Genomic DNA, 9354 nt, shown 5'->3' with positions numbered 1-9354 from the left:
GGCGTTGAGTTTGGAGGTAGGGACCTGCACGGGATTAGGGCTGGCCGGCGGCGGGATCCGAGGAAGGAAGAAGAGGGCCAGCAGCGCGCTAGGCTGAGAGAGAAGGAGGGGATCGGGAGGAAGAAGAAAGAGGTAGAAGATAAGGTGGGCCAGGGTGATGTGCGAGGCGTACGATGGGGGGCTCATCGCGTGGCTCGCGAGCGACCGGCCGAATCGTTCGGCCAGCGCACCGCGCTGAAACGTTTCCCTAATTGAAAAGGTTATATACCCCTTAATTTTTTTTAAAAGGTTATATAACCCCTAGAAAAATTAAAAAAGGTTATATGGATTTCTCTCCCCTAAAAAAGCAAATGCTTTGTCTCAAAAGAAGATAGTCCATCCGATCCAAAAAAAGCACGACCCATTTTTTCTATTAGATTAGAGGGAGTACCATTTTTCATCAAATTAATATTCTCCCCTAAAAATTAAATAAAAATGTCATGCATTTTTATTCACTCTTTCCATCATGAATTACCATTTTTAGGATAATCCTTCACATATGGAATCATTTACTCAAAATCTTATTCCATACTTTACTTTTTGGACGAGACTTGCCTGCTCCCCTCCCGTGTGCCCATCCGTGCTCCCGCATACGTGGCTTGATTTGATTGGAACAAAATAAAGCCCGGCCCCACCTCTTAAAATCAGGGGGGAGATGATTAGATTAGAAAGAAAAAGTAAAAAAAGACAGCCGTTGGATGAGATGGGAGCACGGATGGGAGCACGGAAAGGGAGCAGGCAAGCCGATTCCCTACTTTTTATGGGAGTATTTTGGCTAGTAAAGCATGATTTGCCACGGTCCATTTCCTTCCATATTCACCAGACGAGACTTCTCACTTTCCTTCGCTCGTGTCTACATGCTTTGCAAACAATCATCCACCATCCAGAGGAGATTGGGGGCATTTTCCATTTGAACAAAACATCGATTTTAAATGCTTATGAAAACACTTGACACATTACTGAAACAATTTGAGCAAAAAAAATTGCGGGGATTTTGAGCTTGTTCTAGTGAAAGGATGGACAAAACGATTGAAACCATTTTTGTTATCTCTACTACTATTAAAAGAGCCAACAAGGGCAGACGAAAACTGCCCTCCCACGTTCCGCGAAAAAAAATTAGTCCACCTAGGAAAAATCAAGGCTTACAAGGGAAACATCATGTAATCTCCGGATGGGTTGTTCAACTGCACAGAAACAAAAAAAAACCTGTGCCGGCCCTCCAGGCATCCAGATTGACCTACGCCCTACGCAGCTGGCGAGGCACCCGACGACAGACGCGACGACAAGTAATTCGCCGTCACAGGTCTATGCTCTTCTGGACTTTGTGAGGCTTTTATATGTCGCCTCCGTCCAGGCTTGGTGACGCTTTAAGACGCCGCCGCCTAGGCTGTCTTGCCTTATCGCCGTTGAGCTCATACGACGGCGTCACCGTCCACGAACTCCTCTGCAACGTAGGTGCGCCCTCATTTCCTCTTGTTTCTATCCTTCGATATATACTAAAATACATCAGCGGCTGCCAGTCTGTAATTTAACCAACACATGAAAGCAATGGAGAATCATTGTTACATCCCAGATTTGTTTGACTCTCTGTAAATTGCAGACGAATAATGATGCACCTATGAAAAGTAACTCATCCCTGTAACTGCTGAAGATGAATTTCATAAGAAAATTAGTCAGAACTTCTAGAAATAGTCAGTACTTTGAGATATGAAAATCCTCAGTCAGATGCCACTTCAAATATAATTGTATTATAACAATTTGCCATTCACAGGGTTGAAGAACTTCGTATGGCCCCTACCACTCCCAACGGGGCGCGCACACCGTTCCAGGATATAAGCAACACCCACTCCTTAGGTACTTAATCCAATCACTCGATTTCTTATTTATTTTGCTCAGCTGCTGAACTGTGTATGACTTGCAGAGCGTAAAAAGATAAAAAAGGCAGAGGGAAAGAGAGCGGTATGCACAAAATAGGGATGAGATAAATAAGAGAAGGTGTGAAGCCTACAAAAAAATGGCACAACGGACGTCAATGGCCTGGAAAACGAAACACACACAGTCGGCTGTATCACAAGGTAATGACTGTCGACTTTGGTGATGTATAGCCCAATGGTATTGACATATAATGATCTACTCTTTGTCTATTTAGACCATAATGGGCTGGAGATACGGGGGAAAGAGAGCAGTATGCACAAAATACAGAGGAACTATTAAAGGGACAACCCAAATCCAGTGAGCATAATAAGCATATTGCTGCCGTCGCCGATGGCAGTAACATTGTCTCACAGGTGCGAGCTACCGGACAAACGGCAGTCACACAACTGCAGATCATAACATGTGCAGAAGAGCCTAGACCAAATTCAATGCAGCTCAACAAGAATATTTATTATGACAATGAGACTGATTGGTTGCACAGAAACGATGCGTACCAGATTCAGCGACATTCACGACGATTGCCATTCACCCAAATGTGAGGGGAGGAGAACCCCCCAACTCAGTACAATCATGAACCTACGTAACCCAGAGGAGTCTTTACAAAAAAATGGTTAGTTCATTGAAATATTTATGCTACAATAATGTCAAGAGTGTTTATTTCTTCTGTATTTGGGCCCTCTTTTGTTCATTCAGATACAAAGTCTATTTATGGAAGCAAACAACCTATACCGATCCAGCCAACTTACAATAGTCCAGGAATGAAAACGATCCCTGATGCGGGTCATGCCACTCAAAATCTAATTGGTATATTTTTACTAACACCTGGTTCATAACTTCAATTCATCTCTGGTTCTTACTCATTTTTCTCATATGAAATGTTATCAGGCAACAACCACGGCGAAGATCCATATGGAATACTGAAGCCTGATGCCCACACAATTAATATTGATGGTACGCATAATATCATTTTAAGTCTCCTTTCCCCCGCACTACAAAAAAAAGACACATCCGTGACATTTTGGGCCGAACGAATTTTTTTTCTGTCATACATATGACACTTCTATGACGATAATTGTGACAAAACCCGGTATCATCATAGATGTGGTGGCTCCTACTTCTATGACAAGAAATCATGACAGAAAATGGGCTTTTCATCCTGGGCGGGCCGGAGACGCAGCTGCATGACATTCTTTGGGCCGTCTATGACGGAAAAAACCGTGGTAGAAGCGAGAGGGAGGAAAATTTCGGGGAGTTCCCGGTTACGGTGGGAGGTCGGGGGCCGAGTGATGCGCGTTTCTCTCATACACGTACGCGCATGTGTGCGAGGCGTTGGCTCTAACTGAACCCGAGCGATTGCACTGCAGGCTACGCGTTACTGAACCCGAGCGATCGATCGATGGCTGTTAACTGAACCCGATCGAGCGATTCCTTCGCTACTGCTACTAACTGAACCCGATCGATGCTGCCTCTAGGATGAACAGTGAGCGTTGCCGGGGGGGTGGATGAACAGTGAGCGGTGGCGTTGCCTCTGGATGAACAGGACCCCGTGGTGTGGTGGAGGCCTGGATGAACAGTAGACGGTGGAGAGGTGCCCGTGGAAGGGTGGTTGAACAGGACCCCGTGTTGTGGAAGGCTGGATGAACAGTAGATGGTGGAGGGGTGCCCGTGGCGGGTGGTTGAACAGGACCCTGTGGTGTGGAGGGCTGGATGAACAGTAGACGGTGGAGGGGTGGTTGAACAGTAGCCGGTGGAGTAGCGCGCGGTGGAGGCTGGATGAACAGGAGCCTGTGGAGGCTGGAGGAGGTCGACGGTGGAGATGAACAGTATCCCGTGGAGTCCCGTATTGTGGTACGCCACACCCCTCCCGATGAACAGGACCCCCGTTTCGACCGTAGGAGGTCCGTTTCGTCCGTTTTGCGGTACGCCACACCCCTCCCGATCAACAGGATCCCCATTTCGACCGTAGGATGTCCGTTTCGTCCGTTTTGTGGTACGCCACACCCCTCCTGATCAAAAGGACCCCGTTTCGATCGTAGGAGGTCCGTTTCCTCCATTTTGTGGTACGCCAGACCCCTCCCGATGAACAGGATCCCGTTTCGAACGTGGCCGGTCGAACACAAGGCCATTCCCTCCGTTCTGCGGTACGCCAGGCCTCGTTTCCATCGCCTGTTCCCTCCAAGCCCTCCCGATGAACACGACCACGCATTCCGTTCCGACCCAACTGGTTGGCTCCCATGCGTTCCGTTGCCTCCCGATGAACACGACGCATTCCGTTGCCTCCCCATGAACACGAGGCATTCCGTTGCCTCCCCATGAACACGACGACGACGCTGTTTCTCCGTTCCGACCCAGCCATGTACATGAGCCCTGGCCGTACGTATGCGCGAGTAGGTGTTCGAGACCCTGCCCGTATGTACACATACGTGGCCGTATTTTCTTTCTTGCACCCTGGCGGCTGTACGTACGTGTACATGCTACGTGCGCGCCTCTACTACGACACGCGCGCGCCTCTACTACGACACGTGCACGCCTCTACATCGACCAGTATGTACGTACACGTTCGCGACCAGAATGACAACGCTACGTACGCTTCGACCAGGTGGGTCCCGACTGTCAGGCACTTCCTTGCGTGCCAAGATGTAGCTGGTGGGTCCCAGCAGTCAGGGGGCAAATCGTTTTTTTTTCGGACGCACTTCCTTGCGTGCGAAGATGTAGCTGGTGGGTCCCAGCAGTCAGGGAGGCGAATCGTTTTTTTCCCGGACGCACTTCCTTGCGTGCGAAAGTGTAGCTGGTGGGTCCGAGCAGTCAGGGGGAAATGTTTTTTTCGTGAAATACAGTGGCCCGTCCGGTGGGTCCCAGCTGTCAGGTGGAGGAATCATTATTTTCCGCGTAATAAGGAGGCACTTCCTTGCTGCGGCCGTGGACCCAGCTGTCAGCCTCTCCACGTACAGTCCACGTCCGATGAAAGTCGTTCCTTGACCATGTTGACCACGCCGCGCCGAGAGCACCAGGGCGGTGGACGACGTCGAGGCCTAGGAAGGGGATGACAGGGGGCCGGGGAAGACGCGGCAGTGGAAGCCCGCGCGGAGAGGAGTATGAGGGTTCACTGGTTCAGCTGCGGTGTGAGGCTACCGTCGCCGCAGGGCCTGGCCGGTGGTGGGAATAATAGGGGGCGGTGAGGCCTCCACGGCAGCACAGCCGGCCATGGGAGGCAGGAGCATGTGACACGACCGACGCTGCTTTGGGCGGCTGGAGCAAGAAGACCAAAGGTTGAAGAAGCACTACGGCCGTTGGATGGACATCGTACGGTCACTCGAACTAGAATCATTCATATTGACTAAAGTTGACAAAGGCCCCTATCCCAGTCAACTTAGTAGGCCCACAAGTCAGCCTCTCACCATGGTGGGTCCCAGCTAGCAGGGGGAGTATTCATTTTTTTGTGCATAATAAGTAGGCACTTCCGGTGGGTCCGAGCTGACAGCGGGGGGAACATTTTTTTCCCGAAATACGCTGGCCCATCCGGTGGGTCCCAGCAGTCAGGGGGAAACGTTTTTTCGCAAAATAAGGTGCCCCGTCCGGTGGGTCCCTGCCGTCAGGTGGAGGAATAATTATTTTGCGCGTAATAAGGAGGCACTTCCTTGCGGCCGCCTGGACCCAGCTGTCAGCCTCTCCACGTACAGTACTCTTCTGATGGAAGTCGGTCGTTGACCATGTTGACCACGCCGCGCCGAGAGCACCAGGGCGGTGGTCTGGACGACGGCGAGGCCTAGGAAGGGGACGACGCGGAGCCGGGAAAGACGCAGCAGCGGAAGCCCGCGCGGAGAGGAGTACGAGGGTTCACTGGTTTGGCTGCGGTGTGAGGCTACCGTCGCCGCAGAATAACAGGGGGTGTGGGTGAGTAGAGGGATGGCCTGGCCAACGGTGGTAGTAGTACGGGGCGGTGAGGCCTTCGCGGCATCACAGCCGGCCACGGGAGGCAGGAGCACGCGACACGACCGGCGCTGCTTTGGGCGGCTGGAGCAAGAAGACCAGAGGTTGAAGAAGCACTACGGCCGTTGGATGGACATCGTACGATCACTGCAGCTAGAGTCGTTTATATTGACTAAGTTGACAAAGCCCTTGGTATGCGTCAACTTAGTAGGCCCACAGCTCGGATTTGGTAGAGAACATATAGCCCATTTGCGATTTGTAAGAATGTACATCCCATTTTTTAATTCTAATGGAATTTACTACAGCCCATTTACAGTTTGTTAAAAGTACAACCCAACTTCTAGCTAGGACAACAATTAATAATTTCAAACAACCGCTCAAAACTGAATTAAAAAGAAGTCCCACATTTTGATGAGATCCGAAATATTTTTATCCGAAATTTCTAGTCAGGTTCAATATAATTTCAAAATAAAGTTGTATTACGGTAAAATCCAAGGAAATATTGCGCGCACAACAAGTAATGAAATTAAAATTTTCAAATTCCAAAAATAATATATTTTTCAAACTAATTACGTGTTTGGTGCATAGTAACTGTCCAGTTATTATAATTACATCCCGTTTATTATTTCTTAAAGTCCATTTTTCATTAAGCCTAATGCATACCTCCTAGAAAAGTTTGCGGCCCAGCGGGGCGGAGAATAACAAGTTGACCCGGATATTGTGTACAACTGTCGGCCCAGTTGCATTGCTGATGTTGAAAAAAGGCCTATGTAGTACAGTACAACCTAACATGGTTACTCAACCCACATTCAGCGACGCCGGAAAGGCCCAAACAAGGCTTCTGTACAACTTTTTGAAGTCACTGAGCTCAATTAATAACTTAAGAAAAAAGTTAGATTACAGTGGAACCTAATTAAAAGTTGTCATGAGCAAATAAATAATTCAACGGGTCCCACTTGTGCGTGTGCGCGCGCGTGTGTGTGTGTGTGAGAGAGAGAGATAGAGAGAGAGAGACCCATCGGTCAATGCTCGAAAATACATCTTTCAGCCATATGCATTGCTGATGCTCAGTAAAAACTTATATAGTTGACACAATCATATAGAACATCATAGCACACTGAACCTGCATACAAAAATTTCACGCAGGTGGCACAATCAGGATGGAAGCAATAGATCGCTACGGGAAGGGCTATGTTGAAACCAACGAAGTCGTACATAACGGTTCATCGTCTTTATCAATGACGGGGAAATATCTTGAATGTTGTGCAAAGAGAACAGACAGACAACACAATAAGTTCTGCTAGCACATTAAGTTGACGTACAACCTTTCTAAAAAAAGTTTAGGTACAAAATTAGAACATGTCACAATCAAATGTACTGGCATATCAGTGCTTCACACCCATAGCTCGGATTTAACTAGTATCTGAAAAGATTCAGTTGTTACCTCAAATTAGAGCACATCCAGGCAACCAGCCCTGCCTCTTCTCCCAAAGAAGCAGTGGCCTCGCCGCGCGATGGAGTAGGCCCTGTGCCATCCATCATTCCGAGCAACACGGGGAAAGTCTGACGTTGACTCCTGTAATGGACGTCGTCGACGGACCCTGGCACCAGCGGCGGTGGCAGGACTTCAATTGATGGATTGACCACTTCTTCGACATGCACGAACACTCGATACAGGTACATCCCTAACGTGGTCTGTGGCGGCCTTGGTGGTGACGAATAGTACAACCCCGGTTCCTGCACCGGTATCTCAACACCAATCACCTTTGGTATGGTGGACGACTTCTTCATCCATGCCATAACCGTCAGAGCCCAGCTGTCTGGAGGAACAAACATATTTACGAGCTCACCTCCAAGGTCGTTGATAAGCTCGTTCAAGGACTCGCTGTTCCAAGCACGTCGAGGCATGCCGTGGAAGGTAAGCTTTGTTAAAAACTCAAGCTCAGAGGGCACTGGGCCCCATCCTGGGTGCCACCGATCAAAGCTCACCGGCGTGCCATCGCAGAACAAACGTCGGGAAGATTCGAACACATGACTGCAGTCGAAAGTTGTCCGGAACCTGACGAAGAAATCAGCCAGTGGCGGACAGACTTTGACGAGCAAGTCACTTATTTGGATGCCGTGCGCAATGCCAAGAGCTTTGACAAGGTCGTCCGGCGAGACGGGAGGCCGGTCGCCGTTGATGGTTACCATCAGCACTTTGCCGGCAAACTGGTCGTCAAGCGCCGCCATGCCATTGTTGAGCGACAACATGCAGGGACCGAAGGCAGGACGGACCTCAGGTTCTCCGACTCGGAGATCCGCGTTGACCGGCGACATGATAGTGCGCTTGAGTACAGGGAGTACAGGAGGGGGATTTGGGGGAACTGGAGTAGGAATCGAGATTCCAGAGGTGGGGGAGGGGCGGGAGACCGGGGATGAAAAGGTAGCATGAATTTCGAGCACGCACCAATATGCCCTCGGCGCGCAAGCGCACGAAAAACACCGGTGGCACCCACATGTCGGCCTAAGAGTCCTTACTCTTTATTTTTTGGAGAGCCCGGCCTTTTTTTCAGGATCTTTTGAGAGCCCGGCCTGAGAGTCATAATTGACCTGTTTGGCATTGCGTTACTACTCAGCCCATATTCGACGACACCTCACTGGCCCAAACAAGTGTACATCATTGAAAAGACACTAAGCTCAAATTATATAACTTGAAAAAAGGAGATATACTCTGAACACTGGAGAATGGTGATGCCCTCATTTAGTCCACCAGTAGTTCGAGACAATAAACAGTTCGAAACAACGATATATACAACATTCAGACACTGACTAGTGACTACTACTGACATAAAAAACAAGACATGATAGTTCATAAGAAGTCTTGCTACACCACCAAAACGCACCCATTTGCAGTGCTCAGACTCTCGTGATCCAGACGAGAATGACATTCTAAACAGAAGCAACTATTACATAGTAAGAGTGACATAGACGAGGATGACCAAATGACAAGGAATATGCATAACAAAAGAAAGAACTACCCATCCAGAACCAGCAGCAAAGACAACAAAGTCATTCGAAGAGATGATCCAACACCATCATAATTTGCAGCCCCGCTTCAGCGACCAGTGATCCGGAGACACCAGTACTCCACCCTTTCGATGCAATAGCCCAATTACCTATTAACCTAAAGGCTTGAACCACATCTCTGCTTGTCGTAATGGAGACATCCAAGGATCAAAGTTAATCCGGATGCCTTTGTCATTCTCACCTTCTTTTGGCTGCAGGCTGTATCGTTGACAATCAGGGGAGATTGCTCCCGAACTCCTAGGGCTTGCCGTGTAGACACCGTTTTCCATAGAAAACAGAGCCTCTCTGCCATCAAGGTCCTTGCCAATGGTGATCTCCTGGTTAATCGGATAATTGAGTCCGAGAAACAGAGAGTGTGAACCAAGGCTGTTTACCCGCCTC

This window comes from Triticum dicoccoides, chromosome 3A, assembly GCF_002162155.2.
Source record: "Triticum dicoccoides isolate Atlit2015 ecotype Zavitan chromosome 3A, WEW_v2.0, whole genome shotgun sequence".
In the NCBI taxonomy this organism is placed as follows: Eukaryota; Viridiplantae; Streptophyta; class Magnoliopsida; order Poales; family Poaceae; genus Triticum; species Triticum dicoccoides.
This window is presented reverse-complemented; position numbering follows the sequence as displayed.